The 18,769-nt window shown below is 40.1% G+C and overlaps 1 protein-coding gene and 1 long non-coding RNA gene across 2 annotated transcripts in view; both read left to right on the top strand.

The window, feature by feature from the left end:
* The window catches only part of LOC140847810 (uncharacterized), a 53,123-nt gene extending 50,413 nt beyond the window's left edge, over positions 1-2,710 (top strand). The window contains exon 2 of the long non-coding RNA XR_012128002.1: positions 2,426-2,710. This is a non-coding gene — a long non-coding RNA (uncharacterized lncRNA). The remainder of the gene's footprint in view (positions 1-2,425) is intronic.
* The window catches only part of LOC140847803 (serine/threonine-protein kinase TAO1-like), a 199,140-nt gene that overhangs the window by 105,024 nt on the left and 75,347 nt on the right, over positions 1-18,769 (top strand). The gene's annotated exons all lie outside the window — the stretch shown is intronic.

The following is an 18,769-nucleotide window of genomic DNA, read 5'->3' as shown; positions in this document are numbered from 1 at the left end:
TTTTGATAAAGACTCAGTCAGGCCATCGGGGTGCTTAAGACATCTTAGGATCTGAAATCAGACCAAAGGTTTTTAAAGCATTCTCTGAAAACTTATTTATAGCTCTAGCCCTGAATTTACCATTGACATAAAGAGCAAGCATGAGCAGACAAGCTGGGGAGAGCTCAGAGTACCTCCTCACAAGATATGATTTACCCTAAGAAATCTTGTCAAAAAATGTATGTTTGTAATTAACATGCAGAGAGGATAAATTTATTTAAGTGCCTTGTCACTTTAACTGCTATGGAAGGGTCATTACTTAGCAGTTCTGGTGTCATTCAGGTCTACCTGTGTTCCATCCTCCCCTGGCATTCCTGAGCCACACACTCAGAACTAATACAGAGATGGCAAGTAGCCTTAGTCATTGTCTCTAAAGGCATCTTGATCACTCCCACCCAGGGGCCTAGCAGCAACCCTCCTACCCTGCTTAGAATCATCTTTCTCCTCTGGAGCTCACTGCTGAAACTCATATTACTTACCACACTGTATTTTAATGGTACTTTCTGTTCCAACACTAGACAGTAAGTCCTTGAGATCAGGGGCTATGTCTTTCTGACCTTGGTATACGCAGGGCCCACCAGGCATGATAAACCCTCAGTTAATGATGGTGGGTGGGTGGGTGGGTGGAAGAGGAAGCAGTCAAGCAGCTGTATATAGCTTACATTTCAGGAGACATTTAAATAATTATATGGATTAAAATACCAAGTAACATCACTTTAAAAGGTGTTTATTGCTTAACTTATTACAGTGTATCTAACTGTATTTGTACCTGTTGGAGTTGCTGCTCTTGAACGCCCACTGAGGATGATGGGTGCAAGCCTGCTTTCTCTCACTCACACTTGGCCTTTGTTCATCTTACCTCCTTTTCCTTTAAGATTCCTCCCAGTGTCAGCATCCCTCCTGCCTTCCTGTTTAGAGCCTTCCTGTGAGCTCCCACAGCCTCCTAAGCTCATGTCTACCCTGGTGCCCAGCATGCTAGGCTGTAGTCACGGGTTTATTTGTATGTGTCAGTCCCCACCCAGCCTGTATATCCTCTGTGCCTCAGAAACAGTGGTGATCAGCAAACATTCACCAAATGAAAGTTGCACGAATCATACCTTGGGCTAATGAGGAAGAAAAAATACATTTTCTTAAAGTTTTACTCCTGATGCTAGGAAAGAAACCATAAACTGTAATACTACAGTCTCTTAGTACAACATGAAGGTTAACCACAGTCAGTTATTCAACTGCTGTGAGAGTTGTTCTAGACTGTCATTATGAAATTAGGTTAAAACCTGAAAGCTAATGTTCCTTACTGTTTACTGACAAGGATCAAGTTTAATTACCATCTGTGTATTAACTGAAAAATAAGGAAATTGTATTAGTTCTGAAAAATAATAGAAACAAGTCCTACTTTTAGTATTCCTTTTTGCTAGCTCTCATCTGTAAATCTGTTGTAAATTGAAGCATATTTGACTATATTTCATTCTTTTTACTTGTTCTCACTTTGCCAGTTTTGATCTCCCTACATGTCAAATCATATTTTTGGAATGAAATAGTCATAGGCTTTTTATCATGAGCTACTGTACTGTTTAACTTAGAATTGAGAACAGAATGATAAAATTAGATACAAGAGGTTTCTGTGTATCATCAAGTAACCTAGCCTACTTTGGGTAACAAAAATAAAATTCTCTTTAAACAATTTTAGCTCATTCTGAACCAACTTTGTTAAGTTGAATGGCCTTTGGTCTGTGTGAAGAGGCTGAGGAGCTCATCACTCCTTTAATGGGCCCAGCAGAGTTTTTCCTGAACACTGAAACTTCCCTTTTCTTTATTTTGCTCCATTTCCCCTAATTAGGACCATTATAATTAGTGTGCTCATTACCTCCCCTACATAATTTCCCTACCTCTTTGATAGTCACCCTTCATGTATTTTTGGCCTGCCTCCTTTATTCGCTCTCTAGACTGTTGTGAAATTTCGATATGAATATACTACCTTTTCCTTCACAGGGCTCGCAGTTGAGGGCCTCAGAGAGGGAGGCTTCCCCCATCCAGTTCCCTCACCATGCTTCTCTTTGCGTCTTAAGGGAATTTCTAGCCAAGGAGGAGAGCTGTAGTCAGAGACATTGGGGAGTCCGAGGCTGGCCATGTCCTGCAGCGTTGGGCGTCATGTGTTGATTGTCCCGTGGCATCTCGCTGTTTACCACCAGGTCTAGAGTAGGGGAAATGGAGCAAAATAAAGAAAAGGGAAGTATCTGTGACCCAACCACATCATCCTCATCATAAGTTCATGAAGGCAGAGATTTGAGACCTTTTTATGTTCCTATCGAGTCTGTAAAATAAGTTCTGAGACCCTCTTTTCTCCACTCCTTCCTTATACTTACTTTGTTTTGTCCCTGCCTTCCAGACTCTTCTTGCCCTTGCCTCCGGGCTATCATCTGGAGCCCTTGAATGAAGCGTGTGGACTTAACACGAGTGCTACCACTTGGACACCCGTAGGCTTTGCAAATGAAAACAAGACCAACCAGTCATCCTGCTTTGCCTTTTCAGAAACTGTCCCCCCACCCCACCCGCCAGGTTCTCCATACTCATGATGTTTTTGTTACTACTTTGATATATACATTAAGTTTTTCCTCATTTTATCTCATCTTAATTATCCTAATGAAATAAATGGGAAGAAACAGGAAATTTAGCATGTATCCCCCAATTTATGATAGAGCCAAGTGGTACCTAGGTCTAGAGGTGACCCACCCTCCTGAATCCATGGCTCCCAGAACTCTTCTCTAGGTATTACGCAGAACTCCTTTTCCACAGAAAAGCTAGGGAGCAATTTTTAAGCCACCAAGAATGCCACAAGTTTGGATTCCATGTACTGAAACTGAGCCCCTACCATGTGCCAATCATGGGACACAGAGATGAACAAAAATGGTCCCTGTTCTTCAGTTGTTTACAAATCAGTGGGGGGATGACAGTGGCATAAACAGGTCATTACCAGTGATTCACTGAGTGGGCACTCGGCGGTTGGGAAGCTGAGTGGGATGGTTTCCCAGAGGAAGGCAGCGGCCCTGGTGAAATGCTCTCCTGGGCTGCTCCTCAGTGCTGTGTGGCCCGGCCTCGGCATTAGACACCACGGCCACTGTCCCTCCCGCTTCTACCTCCCTACTGAGCTCTCTCTTGTCACCTGTCTCAATGAGTGAAAAAAATCTGTACCTCTTGACCTTTGGTATGGATAAGGAAAAGAGTAAATGTTCCATGCTAAGCATATTATTAAATACTGTGAGTGTCATAAAGGAGGAAGTTTTAAAAGTGTGATTTCTTCATGTTTACAAAATAAACAAATGACTCACATCTATTGTACACATTCACAAGAGCTCTGTCCTAAGCTGTTCCCAATTTGAAGTCATGTGTCTTCCTTTGCATGTGGGGAAGGTTTCAAACAGGGTGGGAAGTGCAGGAGGTGGCAGTTTAGAGATGAAGACTTGGCTCTGGGGTGTGCGAGCCTGGCGCTCTTCCTGGGCTCTGTGCCGGTAAAGGCTTCTTCCTAACTTTCTGCTTCTTTCTCCCTGTCCCTCCCGCTTGTTTTCCCTTCCTTCCCTCTTCCCTCCTCCTCCTCCTCCTCCCTCCCCCTCTCTATGCTTCTCCTACATACATACACCCCATTTTACTTACTCCTTCCAGTTGGCAAGGGGCTTTTGGGGTATGTTTCCTGTTAGGATAACTTCAGACACGACCCTGAAAATGGAAAACAGATGGCAAGGCTGGCCAGAGCGTCTATAGATTCGTTATCCTTGAAGTCCGGGTAGCCCAGCCCTGACTGGCTCTGAGCACTTTGCCAGCGGGGCTGCTGAGCTGCCTTTGAGGGGCCTTGCTGACTGTGCTGCTGATAGTATTACCAAGCCTTACTAGATGTGGGTGCTCAGGCTCTGACTTTTTAAAACTCCTTCCATACTGAATGTAGTTAGGAGATTGTTTTTTTTTATTAACATGATGATATCGTGCCACCATAAAGTACTTTTGAATGCGTCAAAACAAATCTTGATACTCTGTCAAACACATGTAAAAAGGGAAAAAACGTATTTCATTAATATCAAGATTCTGTGACATTTTGTAATCACCATGCTGAGTAAATCCTACTGAGTAACGCATTGGATTGAACTCAATGCCTGCCTTCACCTGGTAAATACCTCTTCACTGAGCTTTATCCCCTAAGGGGTGTCTCTCTCTGGCTTTTTTTAATACTCTGTCCTTACCTTTGATCTTTGCCATTTTAATTACTTCCCCAATTCTAATACGAATATTGTTCTGTTTGGATTGGTCACACAGGATTAGTGCTGTTAATTATATTTTAATGCTATGTGTGTTTTTGGCAGGAGGCCTCTTTCTCACCTCTCACGCCACCATCTTCAAACCAATCCTGTCAGTAGTGTGGCTTCTTTACACTGATGTCGTACTCACTGAGGGCAGGGGACAACTCCTCCATGGTTAAGTGTACTCCCTTCATTTTGTGGTGCTGCAGAGCATTGTGGGCAATATCTGAGATGAATTTATGGGCAGCTAGGGAGATGAGCTGAATTCCATGTGTGTTCAAGGCCTCAAAGCCAGCATGGTTCAAGCAGTATCCAGTCATTACATCTGGGAATAGAGATGTGGAATCCTCCCGCTGCAATCAGGAAGTCCACTGCAGGTGTGCTGAACACCGCCAGCCTCACTGCTCCACTGGCAGTGTTGAGCAGCGGGTAAACCCCGTTAGACACGGCCCCTCTGAGGATGCCGCACCCCCTAGTGACAGCTTACCTGCTCAGCTCAGCCAGCTCTCCAGCCTGTGCCACCGTGCATCCCATGCCCCCTGCTGCGCCTCCAGCCCCAGACACCCGTAATGTCACTGTGCCTTGTTCTTTTTGGCAGCAGTGCTCTCAGGGCTGTGCTGCAGGGGCTGAGGCAGTGGAAGCCGGTGCCTCCTTGAGGTCTGAGCCTGAGCCGCTACAGTTTGTCATCTGGGTGGGAGAGGCAGCTCTCTATTTCTTCTTGAGTGAGTTTTGGTATTTTATGAGTACCACTACCAAGTAATTTGTCTATTTCAGCTATTTTGTCAAATTTATGAGTTTAGAGCTGTTTATTGTATTTCCTTATCCTTTTAATGTCTTTAGGAATAAAGTGATCTGCCCTCTTTTGGGTAATTTGCTCTTGTTTTCTTTGGTTAGCTTGGCAGAGTTATTTCAGTTTTATTGACTTTTTTTTCCCTGCAAAGAACTAGCTTTTGATTTTACTGATTTTGTTGTCTAGTTTCATTGATTTCCATTCTGTTCTTTAGTATTTCCTTCTATATTTAGCTTTGGTTTTATTTGCTTTTCTCTTTCTAGATTTCTAAGATGGGAGCTTAGATTTTCCTTTGGAGTTTTCTTTCTACTATGATTTAGTGCCTTAATTTCTGTGTAAGAATCCTGTAAATTTCATGTTATATTTCTGTTTTCACACAATTCATGTTATTTTCTCTTTGCCCTTGAAATGTCTTTATTGACCCATGGGTTACCTCGAGGTGTATTTAATTTCCACACTTGAGGTCCTGTTCTTTTAACTGTTTTGTTACTGATTTTAAGTTTATTACCCTCTTATCAGAAAACGTTTTGTATGAATTGAAATTTCTTCACTTGTTAAGATTAGTTTTATGACCCAGTATGTGATCTCACAGTGTATGTCATAATGCACACTTGAGAAGACTGTACATTCTGTGGCCAGGCCACATACTGGAATGTCATTAGGACCTGTTGGTTGGTAGTGTTGGTCTATGGTGGTGGTGTTCCATTTACAGACTTTTCTCTTTTCAGTTGTGTCAATTTTTGCTTCGTGTAATTTGAAGCTCTTTTGTCAGGTGAGTATACATTTAGAATTTGATGAATGGAATCGTAACATTATGTAATGTCCCTTTTTGCTCCTTGTAATTTTCCTAGCTCTGAAGCTCTGAATATTTTGTGTGGTAGTAATATATAGCCTTTAGCTTCCTTTTGTTTAATATTTTACATTTCCCTTAATGGAGGTCAGATTCTCTTAGCTTACCATCATCTAAGTCTCTCTCTCTCTCTCTCTCTCTCTCTCTCTCTCTCTCCCTCCCTCTCTATTATTTTTGCATTCATTCCACAAAACTTTTGCTTAGTTAAAGGATTCTCTTCTGGGTTGGCAGTTCTTTTCTTTCCTCACTTTAAAGATACTATTGAACATTCTGTGGCCTCCATTGTACTTTATGAGAATTCTCTGATCATTCAAATTTTAGTTTATCTTTGCTTTTTAGCATTACGACATGTTCAGGCTTATCAGGCCTAACTGTTTGTTACTGATTTTGAGTTTATGCCTTATCGGGCCTAACCTCTTTGAATTTGCTCTGTTTGGGGCTTGCTGAGCATCTTGAATCTCTAAATTTATGTTTTTGTCAAAGCTGAGATCTTTTCTGCTCTTAGTAAGAATTGTTTTATCTAAAAAGTAAGATTTTCTTCTCTTTTATACAACACCTATAATGTGAAATTTAGACAATTTGATACTGTCCCACAAGTTTCTAAGGATCTATTCATTTGTTCCAATGTTTTTTCCTGTCTTTTCTTCAGTGTAGATAATTTCTGCTGCTCTGTTATCTTCAAGTTTACACACCCTTCTATCATCTCTGTTCAGTGGTTGAGCCCATGCAATGTCTTTTGTAATTTTTGTAATTATATTTTTCAGTTCTAAATTTCTCAACATGGATCTTTTTTTATAGTTTTTATTTTTCTGCCAGAAGTTTAGTCTTTCCAATTTTTAAGAGTGTTAGGCACTACCACATTTAATATGGTTATAATAGCTGATTTAAAGTCTTTATGTGATAATTACAACATGAGGCATCTCAAAATAGGCATCTGTCCTTTCTTTTCCTTGAGAATTTGTCACAGTCTCCAATGGCATGTGTATGTGTGTGTTGTTTGTTTTAGCATGTGTAATAAATTTGGGATTTTATTCTGGCCATTTTCAATATGATCATGTCATTTCTGAGTCATGTTTGTATAGGTGCATTCAGACCATTTACATTTAGGGTGATTATGGATAGGTATGTACTTATTGCTATTGCAGGCTTTAGATTCGTGGCGACCAAATGTTCACGGGTAACATCCTTACTATCTAAGAGTCTAATTTACCTCACTTAGTATGCTATTACACACACAAGCTAAAGGTTCTTTTTTTCTCTCTCCTTTTCTTCCTCCTCCATTCTTTATATATTGGGTGTTGCATTCTGTACTCTTTCTCTGTGCATTTTTATTACCTCTGGTGACAGCTATTTAACCTTAGGAACACTTCCATCTATAGGAGTCCCTCCAGAAAACACTGTAGAGATGGTTTGTGGGAGGTAAATTCTCTCAGCTTTTGCTTATCTGGAAATTGTTTAAGCCCTCCTTCAAATTTAAATGATAACTTTGCCAGGTAGAGTATTCTTGGTTCGAGGCCCTTCTGCTTCATTCAATTAAGTATATCATGCCACTCCCTTCTGGCCTGTAATGTTTCTGCTGGGAAGGCTAATGATAGCCTGATGGGCTTTCCTTTGTGTGTGATCTGTTTACTCTCTCTGGCTGCTTTTAATAGTCTGTCCTTTTCCTTGATCATTGCCATTGTAATTAGTATATGTTTTGGTGTGGTCTTCCTTGGGTCCCTTGTGATCTGTGCACCTCCACGGCCTGAGGTACTATCTCCTTCCCCAGGTAGGGGAAGTTTTCAGCAATTACCTCCTCAAAGACACTTTGCCTTTTACACTCTCTTCTTCTTCTGGTATCCCTCTAATACGAATGTTGTTCCATTTGGATTGGTCACACAGTTCTCTCAATACTCTTTCATTCCTAGAGATCCTTCTTTCCTGTTCCTCTTTCAGGATTAGTTGTGTTAATTATATTTTCATACTATATGTGATTTTGGGGGGAGGCCTCTGTCTCACCTCTCACGCTGCCATCTGCAAACCAATCCTGTCAGTACTGTGGCTTCTTTACACTGATGTCATACTCACTGAGTGCAGGGGTCAACTCCTCCATGGTTAAGTGTACTCCCTTCATTTTGTGGTGCGGCAGAGCATCATGGGCAATATCTGAGATGAATTTATGGGCAGCTAGGGAGATGAGCTGAATTCCATGTGTTTTCAAGACCTCAAAGCCAGTATGGTTCAGGCAGTATCCAGTCATTACATCTGGGAATAGAGATGTGGAAGCCTCCAGCTGCAATCAGGAAGTCCACTAGAGGTGTGCTGAACACCGTCAGCCTCACTGCTCCATGGGCAGTGTTGAGCATCGGGTAAACGCCGTTAGACATGGCCCCCTCTGAGGATGCCGCACCTCCCAGTGACCGCTTCCCTGCTCAGCTCAGTCAGCTCTCCAGCCTGCGATGCCGAGCGTGCCATGGACCCTGCTGCGCCTCCAGCCCCAACACCCGTACTGTCACTCTGCCTTGTTCTTTTTGGCAGCAGTGCACTGAGGGCTGTGCTGCAGGGGCTGAGGCAGTGGAGGCCGGTGCCTCCTTGAGGTCTGAGCCTGAGCCGCTACAGTTTGTCATCTGGGTGGGAGAGGCAGCTCTCTATGTGTTCTTGAGTGAGTTTTGGTATTTTATGAGTACCACTACCAAGTAATTTGTCTATTTCAGCTATTTTGTCAAATTTATGAGTTCAGAGCTGTTTATTGTATTTCCTTATCCTTTTAATGTCTTTAGGAATAAAGTGATCTGCCCTCTTTTGGGTAATTTGCTCTTGTTTTCTTTGGTTAGCTTGGCAGAGTTATTTCAGTTTTATTCACTTTTTTTTCCCTGCAAAGAACTAGCTTTTGATTTTACTGATTTTGTTGTCTAGTTTCATTGATTTCCATTCTGTTCTTTAGTATTTCCTTCTATATTTAGCTTTGGTTTTATTTGCTTTTCTCTTTCTAGATTTCTAAGATGGGAGCTTAGATTTTCCTTTGGAGTTTTCTTTCTACTATGATTTAGTGCCTTAATTTCTGTGTAAGAATCCTGTAAATTTCATGTTATATTTCTGTTTTCACACAATTCATGTTATTTTCTCTTTGCCCTTGAAATGTCTTTATTGACCCATGGGTTACCTCGAGGTGTATTTAATTTCCACACTTGAGGTCCTGTTCTTTTAACTGTTTTGTTACTGATTTTAAGTTTATTACCCTCTTATCAGAAAACGTTTTGTATGAATTGAAATTTCTTCACTTGTTAAGATTAGTTTTATGACCCAGTATGTGATCTCACAGTGTATGTCATAATGCACACTTGAGAAGACTGTACATTCTGTGGCCAGGCCACATACTGGAATGTCATTAGGACCTGTTGGTTGGTAGTGTTGGTCTATGGTGGTGGTGTTCCATTTACAGACTTTTCTCTTTTCAGTTGTGTCAATTTTTGCTTCGTGTAATTTGAAGCTCTTTTGTCAGGTGAGTATACATTTAGAATTTGATGAATGGAATCGTAACATTATGTAATGTCCCTTTTTGCTCCTTGTAATTTTCCTAGCTCTGAAGCTCTGAATATTTTGTGTGGTAGTAATATATAGCCTTTAGCTTCCTTTTGTTTAATATTTTACATTTCCCTTAATGGAGGTCAGATTCTCTTAGCTTACCATCATCTAAGTCTCTCTCTCTCTCTCTCTCTCTCTCTCTCTCTCTCTCTCTGTCTCTCTCTCCCTCCCTCTCTATTATTTTTGCATTCATTCCACAAAACTTTTGCTTAGTTAAAGGATTCTCTTCTGGGTTGGCAGTTCTTTTCTTTCCTCACTTTAAAGATACTATTGAACATTCTGTGGCCTCCATTGTACTTTATGAGAATTCTCTGATCATTCAAATTTTAGTTTATCTTTGCTTTTTAGCATTACGACATGTTCAGGCTTATCAGGCCTAACTGTTTGTTACTGATTTTGAGTTTATGCCTTATCGGGCCTAACCTCTTTGAATTTGCTCTGTTTGGGGCTTGCTGAGCATCTTGAATCTCTAAATTTATGTTTTTGTCAAAGCTGAGATCTTTTCTGCTCTTAGTAAGAATTGTTTTATCTAAAAAGTAAGATTTTCTTCTCTTTTATACAACACCTATAATGTGAAATTTAGACAATTTGATACTGTCCCACAAGTTTCTAAGGATCTATTCATTTGTTCCAATGTTTTTTCCTGTCTTTTCTTCAGTGTAGATAATTTCTGCTGCTCTGTTATCTTCAAGTTTACACACCCTTCTATCATCTCTGTTCAGTGGTTGAGCCCATGCAATGTCTTTTGTAATTTTTGTAATTATATTTTTCAGTTCTAAATTTCTCAACATGGATCTTTTTTTATAGTTTTTATTTTTCTGCCAGAAGTTTAGTCTTTCCAATTTTTAAGAGTGTTAGGCACTACCACATTTAATATGGTTATAATAGCTGATTTAAAGTCTTTATGTGATAATTACAACATGAGGCATCTCAAAATAGGCATCTGTCCTTTCTTTTCCTTGAGAATTTGTCACAGTCTCCAATGGCATGTGTATGTGTGTGTTGTTTGTTTTAGCATGTGTAATAAATTTGGGATTTTATTCTGGCCATTTTCAATATGATCATGTCATTTCTGAGTCATGTTTGTATAGGTGCATTCAGACCATTTACATTTAGGGTGATTATGGATAGGTATGTACTTATTGCTATTGCAGGCTTTAGATTCGTGGCGACCAAATGTTCACGGGTAACATCCTTACTATCTAAGAGTCTAATTTACCTCACTTAGTATGCTATTACACACACAAGCTAAAGGTTCTTTTTTTCTCTCTCCTTTTCTTCCTCCTCCATTCTTTATATATTGGGTGTTGCATTCTGTACTCTTTCTCTGTGCATTTTTATTACCTCTGGTGACAGCTATTTAACCTTAGGAACACTTCCATCTATAGGAGTCCCTCCAGAAAACACTGTAGAGATGGTTTGTGGGAGGTAAATTCTCTCAGCTTTTGCTTATCTGGAAATTGTTTAAGCCCTCCTTCAAATTTAAATGATAACTTTGCCAGGTAGAGTATTCTTGGTTCGAGGCCCTTCTGCTTCATTCAATTAAGTATATCATGCCACTCCCTTCTGGCCTGTAATGTTTCTGCTGGGAAGGCTAATGATAGCCTGATGGGCTTTCCTTTGTGTGTGATCTGTTTACTCTCTCTGGCTGCTTTTAATAGTCTGTCCTTTTCCTTGATCATTGCCATTGTAATTAGTATATGTTTTGGTGTGGTCTTCCTTGGGTCCCTTGTGATCTGTGCACCTCCACGGCCTGAGGTACTATCTCCTTCCCCAGGTAGGGGAAGTTTTCAGCAATTACCTCCTCAAAGACACTTTGCCTTTTACACTCTCTTCTTCTTCTGGTATCCCTCTAATACGAATGTTGTTCCATTTGGATTGGTCACACAGTTCTCTCAATACTCTTTCATTCCTAGAGATCCTTCTTTCCTGTTCCTCTTTCAGGATTAGTTGTGTTAATTATATTTTCATACTATATGTGATTTTGGGGGGAGGCCTCTGTCTCACCTCTCACGCTGCCATCTGCAAACCAATCCTGTCAGTACTGTGGCTTCTTTACACTGATGTCATACTCACTGAGTGCAGGGGTCAACTCCTCCATGGTTAAGTGTACTCCCTTCATTTTGTGGTGCGGCAGAGCATCATGGGCAATATCTGAGATGAATTTATGGGCAGCTAGGGAGATGAGCTGAATTCCATGTGTTTTCAAGACCTCAAAGCCAGTATGGTTCAGGCAGTATCCAGTCATTACATCTGGGAATAGAGATGTGGAAGCCTCCAGCTGCAATCAGGAAGTCCACTAGAGGTGTGCTGAACACCGTCAGCCTCACTGCTCCATGGGCAGTGTTGAGCATCGGGTAAACGCCGTTAGACATGGCCCCCTCTGAGGATGCCGCACCTCCCAGTGACCGCTTCCCTGCTCAGCTCAGTCAGCTCTCCAGCCTGCGATGCCGAGCGTGCCATGGACCCTGCTGCGCCTCCAGCCCCAACACCCGTACTGTCACTCTGCCTTGTTCTTTTTGGCAGCAGTGCACTGAGGGCTGTGCTGCAGGGGCTGAGGCAGTGGAGGCCGGTGCCTCCTTGAGGTCTGAGCCTGAGCCGCTACAGTTTGTCATCTGGGTGGGAGAGGCAGCTCTCTATGTGTTCTTGAGTGAGTTTTGGTATTTTATGAGTACCACTACCAAGTAATTTGTCTATTTCAGCTATTTTGTCAAATTTATGAGTTCAGAGCTGTTTATTGTATTTCCTTATCCTTTTAATGTCTTTAGGAATAAAGTGATCTGCCCTCTTTTGGGTAATTTGCTCTTGTTTTCTTTGGTTAGCTTGGCAGAGTTATTTCAGTTTTATTCACTTTTTTTTCCCTGCAAAGAACTAGCTTTTGATTTTACTGATTTTGTTGTCTAGTTTCATTGATTTCCATTCTGTTCTTTAGTATTTCCTTCTATATTTAGCTTTGGTTTTATTTGCTTTTCTCTTTCTAGATTTCTAAGATGGGAGCTTAGATTTTCCTTTGGAGTTTTCTTTCTACTATGATTTAGTGCCTTAATTTCTGTGTAAGAATCCTGTAAATTTCATGTTATATTTCTGTTTTCACACAATTCATGTTATTTTCTCTTTGCCCTTGAAATGTCTTTATTGACCCATGGGTTACCTCGAGGTGTATTTAATTTCCACACTTGAGGTCCTGTTCTTTTAACTGTTTTGTTACTGATTTTAAGTTTATTACCCTCTTATCAGAAAACGTTTTGTATGAATTGAAATTTCTTCACTTGTTAAGATTAGTTTTATGACCCAGTATGTGATCTCACAGTGTATGTCATAATGCACACTTGAGAAGACTGTACATTCTGTGGCCAGGCCACATACTGGAATGTCATTAGGACCTGTTGGTTGGTAGTGTTGGTCTATGGTGGTGGTGTTCCATTTACAGACTTTTCTCTTTTCAGTTGTGTCAATTTTTGCTTCGTGTAATTTGAAGCTCTTTTGTCAGGTGAGTATACATTTAGAATTTGATGAATGGAATCGTAACATTATGTAATGTCCCTTTTTGCTCCTTGTAATTTTCCTAGCTCTGAAGCTCTGAATATTTTGTGTGGTAGTAATATATAGCCTTTAGCTTCCTTTTGTTTAATATTTTACATTTCCCTTAATGGAGGTCAGATTCTCTTAGCTTACCATCATCTAAGTCTCTCTCTCTCTCTCTCTCTCTCTCTCTCTCTCTCTCTCTCTCTCTCTCTCTCTCTCCCTCTCTATTATTTTTGCATTCATTCCACAAAACTTTTGCTTAGTTAAAGGATTCTCTTCTGGGTTGGCAGTTCTTTTCTTTCCTCACTTTAAAGATACTATTGAACATTCTGTGGCCTCCATTGTACTTTATGAGAATTCTCTGATCATTCAAATTTTAGTTTATCTTTGCTTTTTAGCATTACGACATGTTCAGGCTTATCAGGCCTAACTGTTTGTTACTGATTTTGAGTTTATGCCTTATCGGGCCTAACCTCTTTGAATTTGCTCTGTTTGGGGCTTGCTGAGCATCTTGAATCTCTAAATTTATGTTTTTGTCAAAGCTGAGATCTTTTCTGCTCTTAGTAAGAATTGTTTTATCTAAAAAGTAAGATTTTCTTCTCTTTTATACAACACCTATAATGTGAAATTTAGACAATTTGATACTGTCCCACAAGTTTCTAAGGATCTATTCATTTGTTCCAATGTTTTTTCCTGTCTTTTCTTCAGTGTAGATAATTTCTGCTGCTCTGTTATCTTCAAGTTTACACACCCTTCTATCATCTCTGTTCAGTGGTTGAGCCCATGCAATGTCTTTTGTAATTTTTGTAATTATATTTTTCAGTTCTAAATTTCTCAACATGGATCTTTTTTTATAGTTTTTATTTTTCTGCCAGAAGTTTAGTCTTTCCAATTTTTAAGAGTGTTAGGCACTACCACATTTAATATGGTTATAATAGCTGATTTAAAGTCTTTATGTGATAATTACAACATGAGGCATCTCAAAATAGGCATCTGTCCTTTCTTTTCCTTGAGAATTTGTCACAGTCTCCAATGGCATGTGTATGTGTGTGTTGTTTGTTTTAGCATGTGTAATAAATTTGGGATTTTATTCTGGCCATTTTCAATATGATCATGTCATTTCTGAGTCATGTTTGTATAGGTGCATTCAGACCATTTACATTTAGGGTGATTATGGATAGGTATGTACTTATTGCTATTGCAGGCTTTAGATTCGTGGCGACCAAATGTTCACGGGTAACATCCTTACTATCTAAGAGTCTAATTTACCTCACTTAGTATGCTATTACACACACAAGCTAAAGGTTCTTTTTTTCTCTCTCCTTTTCTTCCTCCTCCATTCTTTATATATTGGGTGTTGCATTCTGTACTCTTTCTCTGTGCATTTTTATTACCTCTGGTGACAGCTATTTAACCTTAGGAACACTTCCATCTATAGGAGTCCCTCCAGAAAACACTGTAGAGATGGTTTGTGGGAGGTAAATTCTCTCAGCTTTTGCTTATCTGGAAATTGTTTAAGCCCTCCTTCAAATTTAAATGATAACTTTGCCAGGTAGAGTATTCTTGGTTCGAGGCCCTTCTGCTTCATTCAATTAAGTATATCATGCCACTCCCTTCTGGCCTGTAATGTTTCTGCTGGGAAGGCTAATGATAGCCTGATGGGCTTTCCTTTGTGTGTGATCTGTTTACTCTCTCTGGCTGCTTTTAATAGTCTGTCCTTTTCCTTGATCATTGCCATTGTAATTAGTATATGTTTTGGTGTGGTCTTCCTTGGGTCCCTTGTGATCTGTGCACCTCCACGGCCTGAGGTACTATCTCCTTCCCCAGGTAGGGGAAGTTTTCAGCAATTACCTCCTCAAAGACACTTTGCCTTTTACACTCTCTTCTTCTTCTGGTATCCCTCTAATACGAATGTTGTTCCATTTGGATTGGTCACACAGTTCTCTCAATACTCTTTCATTCCTAGAGATCCTTCTTTCCTGTTCCTCTTTCAGGATTAGTTGTGTTAATTATATTTTCATACTATATGTGATTTTGGGGGGAGGCCTCTGTCTCACCTCTCACGCTGCCATCTGCAAACCAATCCTGTCAGTACTGTGGCTTCTTTACACTGATGTCATACTCACTGAGTGCAGGGGTCAACTCCTCCATGGTTAAGTGTACTCCCTTCATTTTGTGGTGCGGCAGAGCATCATGGGCAATATCTGAGATGAATTTATGGGCAGCTAGGGAGATGAGCTGAATTCCATGTGTTTTCAAGACCTCAAAGCCAGTATGGTTCAGGCAGTATCCAGTCATTACATCTGGGAATAGAGATGTGGAAGCCTCCAGCTGCAATCAGGAAGTCCACTAGAGGTGTGCTGAACACCGTCAGCCTCACTGCTCCATGGGCAGTGTTGAGCATCGGGTAAACGCCGTTAGACATGGCCCCCTCTGAGGATGCCGCACCTCCCAGTGACCGCTTCCCTGCTCAGCTCAGTCAGCTCTCCAGCCTGCGATGCCGAGCGTGCCATGGACCCTGCTGCGCCTCCAGCCCCAACACCCGTACTGTCACTCTGCCTTGTTCTTTTTGGCAGCAGTGCACTGAGGGCTGTGCTGCAGGGGCTGAGGCAGTGGAGGCCGGTGCCTCCTTGAGGTCTGAGCCTGAGCCGCTACAGTTTGTCATCTGGGTGGGAGAGGCAGCTCTCTATGTGTTCTTGAGTGAGTTTTGGTATTTTATGAGTACCACTACCAAGTAATTTGTCTATTTCAGCTATTTTGTCAAATTTATGAGTTCAGAGCTGTTTATTGTATTTCCTTATCCTTTTAATGTCTTTAGGAATAAAGTGATCTGCCCTCTTTTGGGTAATTTGCTCTTGTTTTCTTTGGTTAGCTTGGCAGAGTTATTTCAGTTTTATTCACTTTTTTTTCCCTGCAAAGAACTAGCTTTTGATTTTACTGATTTTGTTGTCTAGTTTCATTGATTTCCATTCTGTTCTTTAGTATTTCCTTCTATATTTAGCTTTGGTTTTATTTGCTTTTCTCTTTCTAGATTTCTAAGATGGGAGCTTAGATTTTCCTTTGGAGTTTTCTTTCTACTATGATTTAGTGCCTTAATTTCTGTGTAAGAATCCTGTAAATTTCATGTTATATTTCTGTTTTCACACAATTCATGTTATTTTCTCTTTGCCCTTGAAATGTCTTTATTGACCCATGGGTTACCTCGAGGTGTATTTAATTTCCACACTTGAGGTCCTGTTCTTTTAACTGTTTTGTTACTGATTTTAAGTTTATTACCCTCTTATCAGAAAACGTTTTGTATGAATTGAAATTTCTTCACTTGTTAAGATTAGTTTTATGACCCAGTATGTGATCTCACAGTGTATGTCATAATGCACACTTGAGAAGACTGTACATTCTGTGGCCAGGCCACATACTGGAATGTCATTAGGACCTGTTGGTTGGTAGTGTTGGTCTATGGTGGTGGTGTTCCATTTACAGACTTTTCTCTTTTCAGTTGTGTCAATTTTTGCTTCGTGTAATTTGAAGCTCTTTTGTCAGGTGAGTATACATTTAGAATTTGATGAATGGAATCGTAACATTATGTAATGTCCCTTTTTGCTCCTTGTAATTTTCCTAGCTCTGAAGCTCTGAATATTTTGTGTGGTAGTAATATATAGCCTTTAGCTTCCTTTTGTTTAATATTTTACATTTCCCTTAATGGAGGTCAGATTCTCTTAGCTTACCATCATCTAAGTCTCTCTCTCTCTCTCTCTCTCTCTCTCTCTCTCTCTCTCTGTCTCTCTCTCTCCCTCCCTCTCTATTATTTTTGCATTCATTCCACAAAACTTTTGCTTAGTTAAAGGATTCTCTTCTGGGTTGGCAGTTCTTTTCTTTCCTCACTTTAAAGATACTATTGAACATTCTGTGGCCTCCATTGTACTTTATGAGAATTCTCTGATCATTCAAATTTTAGTTTATCTTTGCTTTTTAGCATTACGACATGTTCAGGCTTATCAGGCCTAACTGTTTGTTACTGATTTTGAGTTTATGCCTTATCGGGCCTAACCTCTTTGAATTTGCTCTGTTTGGGGCTTGCTGAGCATCTTGAATCTCTAAATTTATGTTTTTGTCAAAGCTGAGATCTTTTCTGCTCTTAGTAAGAATTGTTTTATCTAAAAAGTAAGATTTTCTTCTCTTTTATACAACACCTATAATGTGAAATTTAGACAATTTGATACTGTCCCACAAGTTTCTAAGGATCTATTCATTTGTTCCAATGTTTTTTCCTGTCTTTTCTTCAGTGTAGATAATTTCTGCTGCTCTGTTATCTTCAAGTTTACACACCCTTCTATCATCTCTGTTCAGTGGTTGAGCCCATGCAATGTCTTTTGTAATTTTTGTAATTATATTTTTCAGTTCTAAATTTCTCAACATGGATCTTTTTTTATAGTTTTTATTTTTCTGCCAGAAGTTTAGTCTTTCCAATTTTTAAGAGTGTTAGGCACTACCACATTTAATATGGTTATAATAGCTGATTTAAAGTCTTTATGTGATAATTACAACATGAGGCATCTCAAAATAGGCATCTGTCCTTTCTTTTCCTTGAGAATTTGTCACAGTCTCCAATGGCATGTGTATGTGTGTGTTGTTTGTTTTAGCATGTGTAATAAATTTGGGATTTTATTCTGGCCATTTTCAATATGATCATGTCATTTCTGAGTCATGTTTGTATAGGTGCATTCAGACCATTTACATTTAGGGTGATTATGGATAGGTATGTACTTATTGCTATTGCAGGCTTTAGATTCGTGGCGACCAAATGTTCACGGGTAACATCCTTACTATCTAAGAGTCTAATTTACCTCACTTAGTATGCTATTACACACACAAGCTAAAGGTTCTTTTTTTCTCTCTCCTTTTCTTCCTCCTCCATTCTTTATATATTGGGTGTTGCATTCTGTACTCTTTCTCTGTGCATTTTTATTACCTCTGGTGACAGCTATTTAACCTTAGGAACACTTCCATCTATAGGAGTCCCTCCAGAAAACACTGTAGAGATGGTTTGTGGGAGGTAAATTCTCTCAGCTTTTGCTTATCTGGAAATTGTTTAAGCCCTCCTTCAAATTTAAATGATAACTTTGCCAGGTAGAGTATTCTTGGTTCGAGGCCCTTCTGCTTCATTCAATTAAGTATATCATGCCACTCCCTTCTGGCCTGTAATGTTTCTGCTGGGAAGGCTAATGATAGCCTGATGGGCTTTCCTTTGTGTGTGATCTGTTTACTCTCTCTGGCTGCTTTTAATAGTCTGTCCTTTTCCTTGATCATTGCCATTGTAATTAGTATATGTTTTGGTGTGGTCTTCCTTGGGTCCCTTGTGATCTGTGCACCTCCACGGCCTGAGGTACTATCTCCTTCCCCAGGTAGGGGAAGTTTTCAGCAATTACCTCCTCAAAGACACTTTGCCTTTTACACTCTCTTCTTCTTCTGGTATCCCTCTAATACGAATGTTGTTCCATTTGGATTGGTCACACAGTTCTCTCAATACTCTTTCATTCCTAGAGATCCTTCTTTCCTGTTCCTCTTTCAGGATTAGTTGTGTTAATTATATTTTCATACTATATGTGATTTTGGGGGGAGGCCTCTGTCTCACCTCTCACGCTGCCATCTGCAAACCAATCCTGTCAGTACTGTGGCTTCTTTACACTGATGTCATACTCACTGAGTGCAGGGGTC

The sequence above is a fragment of the Manis javanica genome, chromosome 2 (assembly GCF_040802235.1).
Source record: "Manis javanica isolate MJ-LG chromosome 2, MJ_LKY, whole genome shotgun sequence".
In the NCBI taxonomy this organism is placed as follows: Eukaryota; Metazoa; Chordata; class Mammalia; order Pholidota; family Manidae; genus Manis; species Manis javanica.
This window is presented reverse-complemented; position numbering and strand designations above follow the sequence as displayed.